This window comes from Macrotis lagotis, chromosome 1 (genome assembly GCF_037893015.1).
Source record: "Macrotis lagotis isolate mMagLag1 chromosome 1, bilby.v1.9.chrom.fasta, whole genome shotgun sequence".
Classification (NCBI taxonomy): Eukaryota; Metazoa; Chordata; class Mammalia; order Peramelemorphia; family Peramelidae; genus Macrotis; species Macrotis lagotis.
In genome coordinates this window covers 645,077,235-645,095,493 of record NC_133658.1, presented here as the reverse complement: position 1 = coordinate 645,095,493, position 18,259 = coordinate 645,077,235, and the positions used below count along the sequence as shown (strand labels likewise).

Sequence of the window (18,259 nt, the reverse complement as noted above, 5' to 3'; positions counted from 1 at the left end):
CTCCTAGTCAGCCTTGCTTTCTGGTTCTCCCACACTCTTAGCCTGTTTATTCCTTATCTATTTTGCTCATCTCAGTCCCTTTAATTCTGGGAGCACTTCCAATTTAAAACACACACACACACACACACACACACACACACACACACACCCCTACCCCTCAATACAATCAATTAAAAGACAAGAAGCTTGCAAATGTCCAGAAAATGAGAAGGGACCCCTGTCTACCCTCCTCCCCCCCTTCCCCAGATATCTAATTAGACATAGTTAAATGGTTAAAATCACAGGGATGCTGACTGCAGATGAACTTTTAAGATCATATAATGATCATCAATTTAGAATTGAAGGGGTCCTTAGTGGTCAGCTAGTCTCATCCTCTTTGTAATAATTGAGGAAACTAAGGTTCAGAGAGCCTTACTGACTTGTTCAAGATGATGGGTGGTAAGTGACTGAGATGGGATTTGAACCAGAGTTCTCTCTGAATTCAGTGCTTTCAACTGTACTATGGGGACTTTAATGCAAATATATAAGAAGGCTAGGAAGCTAAGGTTTCCCCAGGTAGATGTGAACTTGCTTATTCTGCAAAGTTGTCAATCCTTCACCCAAAGTTGGTTTGATGTTTAATTCTAGGGGAAATTGTTTCCTTTTGGAGTTTTTCATTTTTCTTTCTTTTTTGCTGTTTTTGAGTTGGTAGGAAAGAGTAAGAATAAATAAATACCATTTCTTCCCGTGTTCTGATTCGGGACCTAAAAAGATCTGGCAGTTTAAGAAAAAAAGAAATTTCAGGCACTTTTTTCCTTATGAAACTTGCTTCTAGCATAGATGCAAACTCTCCTATTTGGCTTTCAGTGGAGATATTTTTCTTATGGCACTTACTAATATAGATACACACTGCTCCATTTGACTTTTGACAATCAGGTTCTACTGTACCTTTTCAGGTTTATTATCTATTACTCCTATTCATGTCCACAATAATACAGCCAAACTGACAGTTCTGCTGTTCTTCATCCATGATATCCCATCTCTCATCTCGGAACCTCCATGCAGGCTGTGTATATTCCCTATTTTACCTCTTGGGATCTTTAGCTTTCTTCAAAGCTCAGCTCTAGAACCACATTAATCCTTCCTGATTCCACCAAGATACTATTGCCTCCTATAACCTTGTATTTACTTGGCCTTAGCAAAGTTTTAAGATTGAAAAAATAAAGGGACAGAGATGACCAAATTGTCATGACTTCCACCTATTCTTTTCTATCCCTTCAGGCCATAGTTTAAAATTTAATATTTAAAAAATATTCTATAGATACATGGTGTGAAGAGCTCATACCTAGACCCTCAGAGCTGGAAGGAGACCTCAGAGGCCATTCAATGCAATTCTGGGAAACCACATGACTGTTGTAGTTATTGAGCTTCTTCCTGATAATCCACAGTGATGGAGAGAATACGCTGCTCACCTGCTCTCCTTGACACCAGCAGTAGGCAGTTGGTAGACCTTGGAGTCAAGAGATCTAGCTTCTTGTTCCAACTCTGCCAATGACTAACAACAACTCCCAAAGACAAGTCCATTAATTTCTCTGGGTCTTGGTTTCTTCATCTGTAAAATGAAGGGATTGGACAAAATGATCGTAGAAGGATACTTATTCTCAAAGGGCAGAACTGGAAACAATGGTGAGAAGGCATACATAGGAAGATGGAATTCTAATGCAAATGCTAACAAGGTAAAGTTTCCAAAAGCAAAATGCAATGCCTTAGGAGGGTGGGAGTCAGGTCCCTCTCCCCCATCCATAGAACAATTCAGACAAAGAGGAGATGACCACTTGCCCAGTACACTGTAGAAGGATTCTTGTGCAGGTTTGGGTTAAAAAGTCTCTGATATCTCTCCCAACTCTGTGATTTTATGATTCTGCCTCCAAAGGCAGCTCTGTTACGAAGCTCTTCTTTCTATTAAGATGAAATCTGCCTCTCTCTCTTGTTTCCACCCACTGTTCCTCTCCAGATGGCAAAGGAAATCAGAGCACTTGGGGCTAGAATTTTTATTTCTCTTTTCATGCCTACCCCAGCAAATAGAAAAATGTTAACCAAACTTTCTATGTCCATTCCTTTAAGGAGTAATTTCTCCCTGCCCTGACCAAATCCTACAAGATAGACCATTACTACAATCTCCGAAGGTCATTCTGAAGATCCAATCCTTTTCTCAGAGCCAGAAGTACATAGTTGAATACATCTCCCCCCACCACCACCACCAAAGTTGAGAGACAGAAGCAAAGAAATTGTAGCCAAGGTCCTCCATGTTCTGGTTCCAAACTATTTTCTGGTCCTCAATATCCCAATAACTAACAGGTGGGTCCTGGAGTCAGGAAGACCTGAGAGACCTGGATTCAAATTCAGCCTCAGTCATTTACTAGCTGTATAACGCTGAGTAGGTCACCTAATGTCTGTTTGCCTCAGTTTCTCCAACTATAAACTAGAGATCATACTAACACTCACCTGACGGGGTTGTTGTGAGGATCTAATGAGGTATTTGTAAAGTGCTTAGCACAGTGTCTGCCACAGAGTAGGTTGCTCAATAAAGCCTTCTTCCTTTCCTTCCTTAGCTCATTTCCTAAAACATATTCTATCTTCTCTGCCTTCTTTTTTGGTGAGTCAGTCAGGATAAAGTGACTTGCCCAGGATCACACAGCTAGTAAATGTCAAGGGTCTGAGTCTAGATTTGAACTCAGATCCTCATCTGAGTCCATAGTCTGTGCTCTATCTACCACTCCACCTAACTCCTCCTACAAACTTTCTTTTTACAAAAACCTGACTCAGGTACCATATCGACTGATCATTCTATCTATATGTTATCTCTCCCTCCTCAATTTTACTACATCTCTTTATCCCTATCACATTCCAGTTTGTATTACATTTATTTTGGTGTCTGCTATAGTTTCCCCCCTCATATTAGATTGAAGTTCTCTGAGAACTAAGACTATGGCTTTTTTTTCATCTTTGGAACCCCAGAGCCTAGTGCAAAGTACACCCTGTACTTTAAATGTAGTTTGAGGATCATTTTACCTTTAGATGGCAAACAGAGACTTACAGAGATTAAGTCTTGCTTTGTCTTACTCCAGGTTTCAGGTTGCCCACTAGGAGGGATCTATGAGCATTACCCAGGGGAAAACAAGTTAGAGAAAGAGTCTGAATATCCTCAGATTCTAAAGTGATTGGTCTTCTTCCCCCAGGAGGGAAGGAGGGAGTCTCTCAAGGCCAATGGTGACCTGTTGCTCCCACTACTAATACCTCCAATTGCCTTGACTTGACAAGAACAGGCTGCTGGCAGTAGCTTCCACCTGCAAAGCTAGAAACCTGAGTCTGGGAGATACACCATGGGGGCGGGGGAAGAAGCAAGGTGAAGGAGGATGATCAGAGAATGGGTTAAATGGGTATTTCAGGAAGAAATCAGTCTCTCACACCTCAATAACAGATTCTCCAGGGCCTTTCTTTCAAGAAGCTTGAAATACTTTGGTCCTTACTTCCCAGTTGATGGAAAGCACATTATGTTCAGGAGGAGAGGCAAAATATTGCTGTAAACATCCCTAAATCAAGAGAACTGGACTGGGGGTTGGAAACATGTAGTTCCCTCTCCCTTACCCCCCAGTCACAAATTTCACTACAGCAGTCTTCCCACCATCAGCTCCAAAGATGCATTCGTGGGCAGCTCTGAGCATCTGGCCTAGTGAAATAAAAATAATGAAAGATAATGGCTATAATGAGGATGTAGACAGAGTCATAAAGGAGGTTCTGCAATCTCATTTCCTGGAGTTTCCTTCTCTCTACCCCCCCCCAATAAAAACAAAATAAGTCAAGGCACTGGACAGACTTAGGGGCTGTCCTATTATCTCTGACCTCCTCTTATAGCCTTTGATTCTTTAACATCCTTCTCAATAACTTCACACTTCATGTTTACCAAAAATATGTATGTACAAATGCTAACCTGACTGTAGCTGCTGAGGGGAGGGTGGTGGGAAAGGAGGGTGGAAGGAAATTATTTAGTAACTTAAAAATATACAGGTATGTATGGATGAAAAAAATAAAAAAATTATTTAAAAAAAGAACTTCAGATTTTTCACATACATCACCTCTCACACCACATCACACTGAATCCTGACTGAGCAAGCAGATTGGACAAGGTTTTCTGATGCTTCTGTTTCTCCTGAGTCTCCTCTCTCCCAGTTCCCAGGAAGTTCCCTGCCTGGACAATAGATAAACCCTGGACTTGGAATAAGAAAAACCTTCAAATCCCATCTCAGAAAACTTGATAGAAATGTGACCCTAAACAAGTCATTAATTTCTCAGCACTTCAATTTTTTTTCACCTTTAAAATAAGTAAAAGTAATAGCACAATGGTAAATCTCCTAAAAGTCAGAGGATCTGGTTCAAATTCTTTCTCTGACATTTAGGTGGTTTTGAGAAAGTCATTTAACCTCCTTGTGCCTCAGTTTCCTCAACTGTAAAATGAGTTGATTGTTCTCCAGATCTATGAGCTTATATGAAGGACATAAATAGGAACAGGGCCTATGATTTACTAGGTAAAGGGAACTACAAGTGAGATTTGCCTAGAGCATTGAAAGGTCAAGTGACTTAACCAGGGTCACACAATATGTATCAGAGGCAGGAATAGAATCCATATCTTCCTGACTTGGAAGCTGTCTCTCTTATCTACCAAGCCAAATCACCTATGAGTTTATATACTTAAAACCTTCTGCAAATCTTAAAACATTATATACATCTTAGCCCATTATAATCACTATTATCTATATGACCTGGGGCACCTAAATGGAATAGATTACCCCAGGCTAAGCACTTTGGCAGAGAAGATAGAATATTTAAATCTAATGGAGGTGAAGGCAGGGCAAAGGTAGAACAAATACACAAATAAGGTGGCCCCACAAGAGAGTGAGATAAATTCAGAGGGAAAAACTCAGGCAAAAAGCTATGGGCAAAAAAAGCTATGGAAAAATGGAGGACAGAGCACCCATTCAATGGAAGTAAGCAGGAAAGACTTCATAGAAAATGTGGCACCTAAGTTGGATCTCAAAAAAGTTTTTTAAAAAGAGCTTCAACAGATGGAGGGTGACAGGAGGACATTCCAGTCTTGGGAGACAATATGAAGATATTTCTCTGTGCCTCAGTTTCCTAATCTGGAAAGTAAGAGGGTTGGACTAGATGATGCCTTTCCAGCTCTAACATTCAATCAATGGGCCAGGATTACCCTCCCTATGTCCCATCTCTCCTCAAATTCTTGGGGGGGGAGTCAAGAGGGCCAAGGTAAGGAGGGATGGTGGGGGGGGGATGCATTATCTCTGAGCCCAGCTGCTTGGAGTGTCATTTTTTTTAATCTCTCAGGAAGAGAGACATTTTATCCAGCATTCACTGCATCAGCACCTCTGTAAGTAAAATGTAGACAACACAACGTCTTTATTCATTCCATCAAGAGGTAATTAGGGCTGGGAGCAGGAATCTCAGTCTACAGGCACTTGGGCTCCTAAAAGCCAAACAGGTTTCTAATTAGGAAGGGGAAAAGACTAGCAGGAAGCTCAGCGAAGCTGCTGTAGGAGAAATCATCCAGACCCACGAGTTCCCTTTTTCTTTCACACACTTTAAGGGAGGGAAGGAAAAAAATGAGCCTGCTATACAGTATTAGGAAATTAGAAAGACAAAGTGTGAGCCGAATTGAGGAGGAAAAACACATACACATACACACACAGCCCACAACCCGAAGGACCCCCACGGATCCCATAATGTAAACATGTTGGCAAGGCACTTGGTTGAGGCAGCCAAGTAAGACTGAGAGGTAATTTTATTTTTGTTGTTTAAAAAGAAGCAGCTAAAGAAATTGCCTCTTAATCCATGCAGCTTCCCTCCACCCTCCTCCCCTCCCTGATCTACTGCTGGGCTACCCCTGGGGGTGCAGGGCAAAGGAAGGATGAAGATAGCTAGCAGGCCTGGAGGGGAAGGGGGCAGGGGTGGAGGGAGTGCAGAGAAGGAGGTCAATGCCATTGGGAATTTTCTGACCAAGCGAAGTGCAAGTGGCTCTGGCAGTGATGGCCACTAAGGGACAAAGCCACCTCAGGGAGGACCCAGAATGAGGCTGACAGATGTTCTCTTTGCTTTAAGGGAATAGTTGAAGTAGGAGGGAGGGCGTTGAGACCCCCCCATCATCATCATCCTCACCATCATCCTCATCATACTTTAATAGTAATTCACATCCAACATAACATTTTCTCATAACCATTTATCATTTTTATTTTACAGATGAGTGAATGGAATCTTCCTCCCTAATTGGTCTGATTAAGTTTAAAAAGTAGTCATTGTGAGATACTTGAACCCACATCTTCTGACTCTAAAATCTCTTTACTATATTATTGTGTATTCATCAAATTAAAAAAAAAAACACAAAACCTTGGCATCTCAAGTCATTGTTTGTACTTCCTAGAATATGTTCACTAATTGGTCCCCACTCATTTCTCCCCACCTATTCTCTCTCACTCAACTAACTCCAATCTTCCTTCCATCTTCCTCCTCACTGGCCTACTCTCTTTGAGTCTTATGCCCACCTGATCATTAACTCATCCCTTCTTTTCTCATTGTTCAAAAAATGCAGGTGCACAGAGTAATTGACTGAGACCTTTTCTTTCAGAGATAGCTACTGGGCATGAATATCTACTCCTGAATTCAGTCTCTTCTAAACCACTGCTCACAGAAATTTCATGGCTATTGTTTTGAACGAGGTTGGCTTTTTGGGAAAATAGGTTCCCTCTCTACAAGAGACAAACCAGGAAAAGCTACACAGGGATGCCTATCTTTGTGAACCTTAAAGGGCACTACTTCTAGCCAGCCACATCCCTTCTAGTTATCTTTTTGGGGTCATCTTGACATGTGTCTGCTTTGTGTTTACATGTCACCCTCCCCACCCACTCTCAACCCCTTCTGTGTACTTCTTATTCTCTTCAGAGTAAAAGAGAAAACAAGACAAAAACAAAATTGTATCATGCTTTTGGAAAGTCCATGTCAATTGTAAACTCTATGGATAGAAGCAGTATGATATAGAAAATGGAGCCACTAGGTAGGGGATTCATCTTCCTAAGTTCAAATATGACATCAGATATTTATTAGGTGTGTGATTCTGGGCAAGTTACAACTCTATTTCCTACAGTTTTCTCATCTGCAAAATGGGCTGAAGAAGGAAATAACAAAGAATTGCAGGATCTTTGCAGATAGAAAACTCCAAATTGGATCACAGAGTCAGACACAAGTGAAAATGGTTGAACATCAACAAAAATAGAAAATAGAGAGCTGGCCTTGGAATGAAGAAGATTTGAGTTCAAGCCCTGCCTCTGACACATCCTGGCTATGTGACTTTGAGAACTACTTGGTGTTCTAAGAAGCTTTGCAAGTCTCTAAATTGTACAGAAGATGCTGACCTGCATTGGTAGAGGAAGAGTCCTCATACAAATGAAATCACAGGACCAGGGATTTGGACTCATTATCCCTTTAACTCCCCAAATTATGGTTCCCTTCTGTAGTCACATATGTGTTACTCCCTCCATTTAAATACCAGCATCTTATGAACCTCAACTTATAAACTCTCACTTTTGGGGGTTTCTATCTGTAGAGCTTAGTATGGTGTCTGAGAGTACTAAGCATTTAATAAATGCTTTTCTAATCATTCAATGACAGCTGTGCTTTTTTTCCAGTCAATCCAACAAAGATTGGCTCTTCTCATCATTCTCCACTCTCCTTCTCCAGTCTCTGATAATTAACCCCTTTTTCAGTCTTGGTCAAATCCTCCACATATGCCCATGGACCCATCCTATCTCATTTTCTCCAATAGATTCTACCCTCAACCCTCTCCTTTCCCCTCTCAGTCCCCCTTTCTCCCTCTCCCTCTCTCCCCTTCACTCCTCTCTTTTCTTTCTCTTTCCCTCTCTGTCTTTTCCTTTTTCTCCTCCCTTCCTCCTACTCTCTCTCTCTCTCCTCCTTTTCCTTTCCCTTTTCTTTCTATCTTTCTGCTCCCCATTTAATTTTTAGCCTCTAAGTATCTGCTGCTATTTTCCATTCTTCCACAACCTTCACTAACCCCTTCACCAAGCCCACTATTATCTAATATCTCTCTTCCTCTTATCAACCAAACTCCTAGAATAAGTCATTCACATTCATTATCTCCACTTTTTCTCTTCTCAGTCCTCTACAATCAAGTTTCTGACCTCATTACTCAATTGAAACTGCTCCCTTCAAAGTTAACCATCTCCATCTCTTAATTGCCAAATTAAATGAACTTTTTCTTAGTCCTTAACCTCTTGTCCTCTTTTCTATATCTAATACTATAGATGACCCTCTCATCCTGGATACTCTCTCCTTGCTCTCCACTTATCTTTCTAACAATTCCTCATTGTCTTTTACTGGCTCTTTATATATGTCATTTTCTCTAACAATGAATGTACCCCAAGGGTCTGTACTGGAACTTATCCTCCTCTCTCTTTACATTTTCACTGGTTGCCCTTATCAGTCCCCAAGGATTTAAGTATCACCTCTATGCTGCTGACAATCAGACCTTTATATCTAGTCCTGGTTCTCTCTCATGATCCAGTTCATATCACCAACTGCCTATTGTACATTTCAAACTTGATATGGCACAGATATTTCAAAATCAACATGTCCAAAATAAAACTCATTAATTCTTCCCAAAATCCACCCCTCTCCCAAAGACCACCATTTCTATCACCACCATCTTTCCAGTTTCTCAAGTTTACACGGGTTGTATTATAATCGATCCGCACTCTCTCTCATACCATACACATCCATTAAGTTATCAAATCTTCGTCTTTTCTACATTTACAACAAATCTTGTATCTTTTTCCCTTTCTCACTACTCATATAACTGCCATCTTAATTCAGACTCTCACTGACCTTCAGATGGACTATTGCAAAAGTTTCCTAATTTGTCTCATTCTCTCAATTTCCTCCCCATTCCATACTAAAGACTAACCACATCACTTTGCTACTCAGATAATTCCAGTGGGTTCCTATTACCTCTCGAGGAAAAAATATACTTCTCTGATCATCTCCAAAGCATTCACACACTGGCTTCAACTTAATTTTTCAGCCCTTTTATATATTACTTTCCATCCCACTGTATACACTCTAGGTGAATTCAACTTCAATTTATTACTTGTTGGAATTCTTGTGAGCCATACTTGTGAGCTGGCATACCTGGAATGCATTTATGTCTTCACCTCTGCCTCTTAGAATAATTTATTTCTTTCAAGACTAAGGTTAAGCACTACCTTCCAGAGGAGGACTTTCCTAATCTCCCCAACTTCTAGTGCTTCCCCTCCTCTACCCTCCCTTGTATTTAATCCAAATATACTTACTCAAGTACATACAGCTCATCTAGACAGAACCTAAAAACATTGAAAAGGGAAATAATTTCATGTTTGCATTTCTAAAGCCAAGAAAAGTACAAGGCATACAACAGGTGCATAAATGTTCGGCACTAGATTAATGATTATCGAGGATACCAAGACAAAAAGAATAGGTGTGACTAACAAAAAATAAAGCTCTCAAGAGCTTACATTCTGTAAATACATTCTAGAATGTTGTGATGTGAAAAGTTATTGATGGAATACAAAAGATATGGTAGTAATTAAATCGACAGAACTTGGCAAGCAATTGGATGTGGAGATAGGGATATAAAGAAAAGTGATAGTCAAAAATGACTTCATGGTTATGAACCAAAGTAACTAGAAAGATTGCAATGCCTTTAATAAAAAATAAAGAATTTAAAGAAATAAATAATTTGGTTGGGAGAAGATGTGAATACTGTTTGAGATATCTATACACATCCAGGTGGAGATGTCCAGCAGGCAGTTGGTGAAACAAAATTGAAATCCAGAAGAGAAAATTGGGGGGGGGGGTGCAGTAGATAGAGTAATAGATCTGGAGTTAGGAAGGCTTATCTTCCTGAGTTCAAATCTGACCTCAGGTACTTACTAGTTGAGTGACTCTGGCTAAGTCATTTGACTCTATTTGCCTCAGTTTAATCATCTGTAAAATGAGCTGGAGAAGGAAATGAAATATCACTCAACTACCTTTGCTAAGAAAACCCCAAGTGAATTCATAAAGAATCATATATGACTGAAACAATTGAGTAACAACAAACCATAGGCCTGGGAGTATCTACACATAGACTTAATTATATCTATGAGAATGCTGATTATGTCATCAGATAGGGTGGATATAGAGAGATATGAGAAGAGGGCTCAGGAATAGAGCTTGAAAGAACACAAATAGTTAGGAAGCAGGTCATGGAAGATCCAGTAAAGAAGACTGTGAAAAATCAAGGTATTGTTATTTACTTAATGAACATATCCTAAGAAACTGTGTTTTTCAGTTTGGATACATAAATTTATTTTTCTCCTTGGATCGTAGGATTATAGGATTTGGACATGGAAGAAGCTAAATTAATCATGCAGTCCAAATTCCTTATTTTACAGATAGTGAAACTGAGGCCTCATTTCAGAGATGCTCCATCTCCCTTTCTGATTGATCTATAATTGCCTTTATGTTTCTTAGCTCTTTCCCCAAAGGCGTGCTATTTAATGGCATATAAAGCAGTAAATGAACAGAAATACTTTCAAATGAAAAGAACCTAGCATTGAACCACCTAGTAAGTGAGGAATATTTGATTGATATGAATAGTTGTATTCTAATTTAAAGACTTTATTAGTTTGAATTTTCATCAATGGGTTTTCTTAGAGTAAGGCCCACTTGTGTAATAAATGTAAACTGGATTGAATTGGGCTCAGTCATTCTGGAATATTTGGAACTCTGCCCCCAAAAGTGATTAACTGTGCATGAACTTTGACCCTGCAATACCCACAAAGAGATCAAAGAAATAAATAAAGATCCCCAAAACATTTATAGCAAGTCTCTGTTATATAGCAAAGAACTAAAAACTAGGCAGATGTCCATCAATTGGGGAATGATTGAACAAATTATGGTATTTAAATATAATAGAATATTATGTCACCATAAAAATTACCAAAAGTATAGTTTCAGAGAAAATTAGAAAGATTTACATAAACTGATGCAAAATGAAGCAAGCAGGACAATTAATATTATAACAATCCTGTTATAATAACAAACAATTTAGAAGACTAAGAACTCTGATCAATGCAACAACTAACAATTATTCTAGAGGATCAATAATGAAAAATGCCACCCTCTCCTAATAGAGAGGTAATAGAATTATAATAGAGAGGTAAAAGTTGTAGGATGAGATGTACATTCTCATAAAAGGTTAGCATAGGAATGTGTTTTGCTTGACTGTTATATTTGTTAGAACTTTTTTTCCTTTCTTTTTCAGTAAGAGAGAGGGGAAGTGAGGAAGGAGGAAAAGATGAAGGAAATGAGGAGGAAGAAAAACTGAATTCTAGTTGTTCTAGTTCTAATCTCCAACTGGAGATTCTGGACATCTCCACCTAGATATCTGTAGCTATCCCAAACAGTATTCAAATCTTCTCCCAACCAAACCATTTCTTTCTTTAAATTCTTTATTTTTATTGATGATATCAGGATATTTTTAATTATCTTGGCTGTGACCCCACCAAGCAGTTTAACCTTTCTGAGTTTCAATGTCCCTTATCTTTAAATGGTATCTACCTCACATGATGGTTATGAAAAACAAATAAGATAAGGCAAAAATCAAATAAGGAAGCGAAAAAAGGAAGGAAGGAAGGAGAGAGGAAGGGAAAAAGGAAAGGGGGAGGGAAAAGGAGAGGGAAAGGTAAGGAGGTCATTGAAACATGATTTCCTTATTTATCAAATGTATCAGGTAAGTTTGATGACTTTTAAGGTTTCTCAGTTTTATAGAGATGATGTGAAGTAGTGGGTAGAATGCAGGATTAGGGACCAAGAAGGTCTGAGTTTAAATCCCACCTCAAACCGTTGCTAACTATGTGACTCCACCAAGGAGTTTAATCTCCAAGAGCCTCAATGTCCCTTATCTATAAAATGGGAGTCATAATAGTAACTCCCTTACATGATGGTTATGAAAATCAAATAAGATAATAATGTATATTGATTGTTCTGTAAATTTTAAAATATTCAATAATGCCAGCTAATATTATCATATTTTTATTATTATAAAAACCCTCTATAGCTCTTTGATCTGAGACTGTGAAAGGAGGGATGACTCAAGAGGGATGGAAAAATCTCAGAAACAATATTCTGATAATGCAATCACAAATAATCCTGAGAAGATAGAAAAAGGAAAGATGGAGAGCTCTCCCATGAGTTCAGATTTTAACAGAACTTTCAGGAAAGATGGAACCTTAGCCTTATAACTAAGAAATTTTTTAAAATAATTCAATAAACATTTCTGAAGTACCAACAGTACTAAGAACCTCTCACAATTCAATACATTAGAGTGAACAAAGGACTGAGCTCACAACCATTTTGCAAGATAGGTAGTGAAATACTGTCCTGATTTTACAGATAAGGAAACTGAGGCTAACTTCACCAAGGTCACACAGCTAGTAAATGGCAAAGGTGAGACCAGAACATTTTATTGCTTGGGTCATGCAACAATATAAAGCAAAGTAATTTTCAGCCTAATTGTAGAGTCAATCAGCACAGAAGAAATAATTCTAGACTGATCAGTGTGATACCAGCTCTATGTGTGTTCAGAGAAGGGAATGATCCATCCTCTGTGATTTTCATGTTAGTTAGAGAAAACTTCATAGAAAAACAAGGACTGGAACCATTTGCCAGGCACTGAGAGGGAGAAAACAAAAGGGGCATAAATTTGGAAGTGTACTGTCAGATAAAACAAAACCAAGGAATTGAGACTTATAAAGGATGTTAAGGTCAAGACAAGAAGCTGAATTCTTTTAAATGTAGAATGCAGGAAAGAAAAGCAAGAAACAGTTAAACCTACTCTTTGGGACCAATAGTATAATGTTTAAAACCAAGAGAAGAAAAAAATAAATCAATAAGTATTTATTAAGTTCTTATACTGTTCCAGACAAAGACAAAGAGAGATAAATGTGGTAGAAAGACTAAATTAAGCAGTCTCTTCCCTCTAAAGACTTATTTTCTTTGAAGGAGGAAAATGTACAAAATATATATATATAATAAATCCAAACCCATTTTTTGAGGGGAAGAGGAAGTAGGAGACCTTAATATCTGGGGAGAATGGATTTGAGATGAATGATGAAGAAAACTAGGAATTCTAAGAGAAAGAAGGAAAAAGGAAGGATGTTCAGCATGAGACACAGCCAGTACAAAGTCATGGAGACTAGAGATGACATGTTATATGTGAGACCCAATAAGTTTGACTAGATGTTCAAGTGTGTAAAGGAGTATAATGCATATTAAGTCTGGGAAGTGAGAATGAAATTAGTTTATAAGTGGATTTCAATGCCAAATAAAGAATTTATATTTTGTCCTGGAGGCAATGGGGAAAAACTAAAGTTTCTTATGAATAGTGTTTATTTGTAGTAAATAATATATGTTATAATGATATAATAAGTAATATAAGAAAATTAAACTTCTCATATTTATTTATAATAAATAATAGAAGATATAATATAATAAGTAATACAAGAAAATTAAATTTCTCATGTTTGTTTATAATAAAAAAGAAGATATAACATAATAATATAAGAAAATTAAGTTTCTAATGTTTATTTATAATAATGTAATATATGTAATAATTGGATTTCTTATAAATTATGTTTATTTCAGATATATGTTTTAAGAAGAGCATTTTGTCATCTATAAGGATGACTGAACTGAAGAGGAAAGAAATAGAAGTAGAAAAATGAATTAGGTGGCATTTGTATTGGTCCAATTGAATAATGAGAGGGTCTGAACCATGTGAGTAGAGAGAAAGTGATGAACTTGAAAGAGGTGGAAGTAGCATTGACAAAGCTTGTCAATTGGGGTGGCTAGGTGGCGCAGTGGATAAAGCACCGGCCCTGGAGTCAGGAGTACCTGGGTTCAAATTCGATCTCAGACACTTAATAATTACCTAACTGTGTGGCCTTGGGCAAGCCACTTAACCCCATTTACCTTGCCAAAAAACCTGAAAAAAAAAGCTTGTCAATGGATTGGCTACATGAGGTGAGGAGTTAAGGATTACTCTAAGTTTGTGAACTGAGTGTCTAGAAACAGCCTTGAATAAAAATAAGGAAATCTGGAAGGAGGCAGGTTTGGAAGGGAAAGGCTCTATTTGGGACATCCAATTTGAGATTTATAGCAGACATTTGGTGACAGAGGCAAGGAGCTCAAAAGAGCAAGGCTAGGGGCTGGGTATATGGATCTGTGAGTATCTGTGTAAAGGTGATCATTGAAACCAGGAAAGCTAATGAGAGTACCAAGTAAGAGCTTAAAGAGAGAAAAAGGACTCAAGGCAGAGCCTTGTGACATCCCTGCAATTTGGGTATGGAGCAAGGATGATGATCCAGGAAAGGAGACTGAATACCAACACAAAGTCAGGTAGGAGGCAAAAAAAAAGAGGAAATGATATCATAAAAATTAAGGAAGTGTACAGAGGGTGAACAGCTAAGGAAAATGATGTGGAAAAGTCAAGAAAGATGAAGACTGAGAAAAGGCCATTAGATTTGGTAACTAAGATCATTGATAACTTTGTAGAGAGCAGCTCTGTCTAAGTGATGGAGTGAGAAGCCAGATTATTATAGGTTACAAAGAGGAGTATTTAAATCTCCATTGGGTTTAAGAGAAATCATGACAAAGCAAGAGAGGAATTTCTTTTCTATTCAGATGTATGGCTTTATTGGTATAAAGAATTCCCCATGAGAAAACTACATCTACTAATACAGAATCACCACTATAGACTCAGAGAATGACCTGGGAGACATTAAGAGGATGTGACTAATCTAGGATCCCATAGTCAGTAGGTCACAAAGAACCTAGACTTAAACCTCGGACTTCCTGAATCTGAGGCCAGTTCTCTATTATTCCATTGCTGTCCTTCAAAGGAAAAGAAAATAGCAACTTTTCTCATTTCTTTCTCAATTAGCAACTCTTAATGAATTACATGCCATTTTTACACAGAGGTACAGGGAAAGGAGAATTCAGAACAGCAACTTAGACCAGATCTATAGTTGAGGCAGATTGGACATGATGTCCCATACTATCCTTTAGTCCCACTGAAACCATATTATCTCCCATCTGTAGCTCTCAGAATGAGATGTTATTTGGCTAAGACTCCCACAAAGAGGCTGTACGAGGGTCCAAATCCCTGTTTGATAACAAGAAGATATGATCCTCTAAGGAGGAGAAAGAAATGGGGAGAGAGAAAGGACCCCAAGTAGGCTAATTCAATTCAATCCAAAAATCATTTACTAGGAGCAAGACAATCCCAGTGGTGCATGTGAAAAACAAAGGTTCAATCAGGCATATTCCCTGACAGGTTACAATCTCATGTGAGAATACGATCAGCTGCTCCAGATGTCTGCCTGGACAAAAATTATTTGCTTTCTTGGACCCCTAAATTCTGAACAGTTTATAGATGAGGGAATCAAACTAAATAATTTTCATAGGATTTCACAAGACTAAAGCTGGAATATTCACTAGAGATCACTTCATTCAAATCCCTTTATGTTCAAATAAGTTGTCATAGCTTGTAAGTGGTAGATTTGAACCCATGTCCTTTGACACTAAACCTAATGCTTTTCTCTTGCTGCCCCAGGGTCTCTCTCTAGGGCTAAAGGTTCTTCTGAGTAGAAGCAAAGAGAAAACTCTCCATGAGAAAATGTAAGAAGTCCAAAATGTACCTAGCTGAATCCCTCTGGCCCTTTTTGCTATCAATACCTCCTAAATACATACATACATACATACATACATACATACATATATATATATATATATATGAATAAAATGTTCAGTTAGTAAGCTAAAGAGGAAATGAATAAGCAGAGATAAAGAAAAACACGAAAGGGGGGATGACCCCTATCACACTGAGCTTTACTTTGTGTTTGTCTAAGCACCGAATTGGTGAAGATTGCAGATAGGGAATACTCCCAAAGCAAGTGGCTGGCATCTCAATACCTTTGCAAGTTGAAACCTGATCTTCTTCAAGGGCTAAGTCCAATTCAAGAGTCTTGATAACTTGAAGGATTGCCTGGGAAGAGCCAATTGGTAGAGCCAATAAGAATTTCTGAAAACTTTCTTTCTGACTTGAAAAAACATTATATCTTCGATCAATGGTGTCTTAGAGGGAAGGCTTTTCATCTGTTAAATTTGTCCCCAAAAAGAGATATGCAAGGTGTGAAGTCCACAGGTAAGGAACTATATATACATACATATATATTTATATGTATATATATATATAAATATAGATATAGATATAGATATATATAGAGAGAGAGAGACAGAGAGAGACAGATAGAGATAAATATAATCATAATTGTTTGCCTATACATAGACATTTTTATTTCTCTTATAGTTTCTTTTTTAATGAAAGATATTTGTTTTAAAGATGACTCTCTGGAAGGGAAGTAGAGGAATACAGGAAGATAAGTAAGTAATGTAAAAACAAAATACAGTAATAGAATTTATTTTAAAAAATAAATTGGAGGCAAAGGAGTATAAGCAAGGGCTACATGCTAGGACTTAGAACTGAAAAGAATCTTAGAGGCTATCTGGATCATTCTCTTTGTTTTTATAGAAGAAGGAAATGAGATGAAGGGAGATAACACTGGTGATAAGGGACAAAGCCAGTATTCAATTGAAGATCTTTTGACTACTAAAAACTTCGAGCTGCTTTCCAACCAAAATATTCTAGTACAAATCCCAAGATTTGATACTATCACTTCTTAGCTCTAACATGGATTGGTTGGGTAGCCACCTCAAATACAGACCATGAAGATAGAGTGGAAGCACGTACATTTTGTTAAGGTTCCGAAATAGTCAGGAAGAGATAGTGGAGATCTGATTCTGAGCAAAATAAAGTAAAATATCAGCTATCAGAGATCAGAGGCAAAGTGCTATGGAAGGAAAAGAATGGAGAGAATGACCCAAGTCTAAGTGGCACGATTTGGAAAAAGACAGGAAGTTATAGAGAAAATGTTCATCCAATTTGCAAATGACATGAAACTGGGAGCTCATATGTCGGAAAACAGAACTAGGCAGCACAGTGTCTAGAATGCTGGGCCTAAAGTCAGAAAGAATTGAGTTCAAATTCAATCTCAGATACTTACTTAGCCCAGAGACATAGACTCTGGACAAGTCACAACTTCTGCTTGCTTCAGGTTCTTCCTGTAAAATAGGAATGATAATAACACCCACCTCATAGAGTTATTTTGAAGATCAAATGAGATGATATTTGTAAAGCATTTGTACCTGGTCCTTAGTGGGAGCTTGATTACAAAATGTCTTTTTCCTTCCTTCCATTTCCCATTCCCAATATCCAAAGACCTAGTGCTGTTGATTCTTCCTTTGCAATTCTGACTTCCTTTCCTTTTTATTTTGACTACCCCTTACCCTTACGATAATTATAATAACACTATAATCATAAAAATCAACTCACATTTCTATAGTGCTTTAAGGCTTTCAGGTATTTACTTACAACAACCCTAGGTGGTGGGCAGTATGGAAGTATGCTACTCTATCTTAGAGATGAAAAGACTGAATCTCATAGAGGTGAAGTAATTTGTCCAGGGTCACACAGTAGTAAACAATGATCTGCCCAGAGCTCTTAACTCCTGATGACATTTCAGGCAAATTTTTATCTTCTGCCTCAGAGATTTTCCTCCTTTTCCTCCTCTCTGATCTCACCTTCTCCAATGTCTCTTCCTTTCATAGTACCCACATGTCCACCTCCAGACTTGGTTTCTCCAAACTGTGCTTTGAGCAGATCATATCTCTCTCTCTCTCTCTCTCTGGAAAGCTTCCAGAATTTCCAAAGGCCCAAAGGATCAATTCTGGATGCCCTAGTAGAAAACACAATCTGACAATGAACCACCACAGAACCAGCTCCTCCTCCCCAACATGAATTCACCATTGCAAACAAATTATTGCATGCATGATCACTGAAAGACAACTTGCTCCTTCTCACCTCCATACTGCTCTTGACTTGTTCCACTTATCTGAAATGCCTTCCCTTTCCCCTCTACTCTTCAGGGAGGGGGAAGGGAATAGGATTTATGTCACACCTTCTATGGACCAGGCAGTAAGTTAACCACTCTACAAACAG

The 18,259-nt window shown here is 38.3% G+C and overlaps 1 protein-coding gene across 8 annotated transcripts in view; it reads right to left on the bottom strand.

Annotated features, from left to right (window-relative positions):
• The window catches only part of GRIK4 (glutamate ionotropic receptor kainate type subunit 4), a 685,181-nt gene that overhangs the window by 529,846 nt on the left and 137,076 nt on the right, over positions 1-18,259 (bottom strand). Inside the window, exon 1 of one of the 8 annotated variants that reach the window (XM_074215287.1) lies at positions 1,452-7,871. The exons of the other annotated variants lie outside the window; for them this stretch is intronic. The gene's annotated coding sequence lies outside the window, so the exon portion shown is untranslated. Of the gene's footprint in view, positions 1-1,451; positions 7,872-18,259 lie in introns of those variants that run through there. 8 annotated transcript variants of the gene reach the window in all.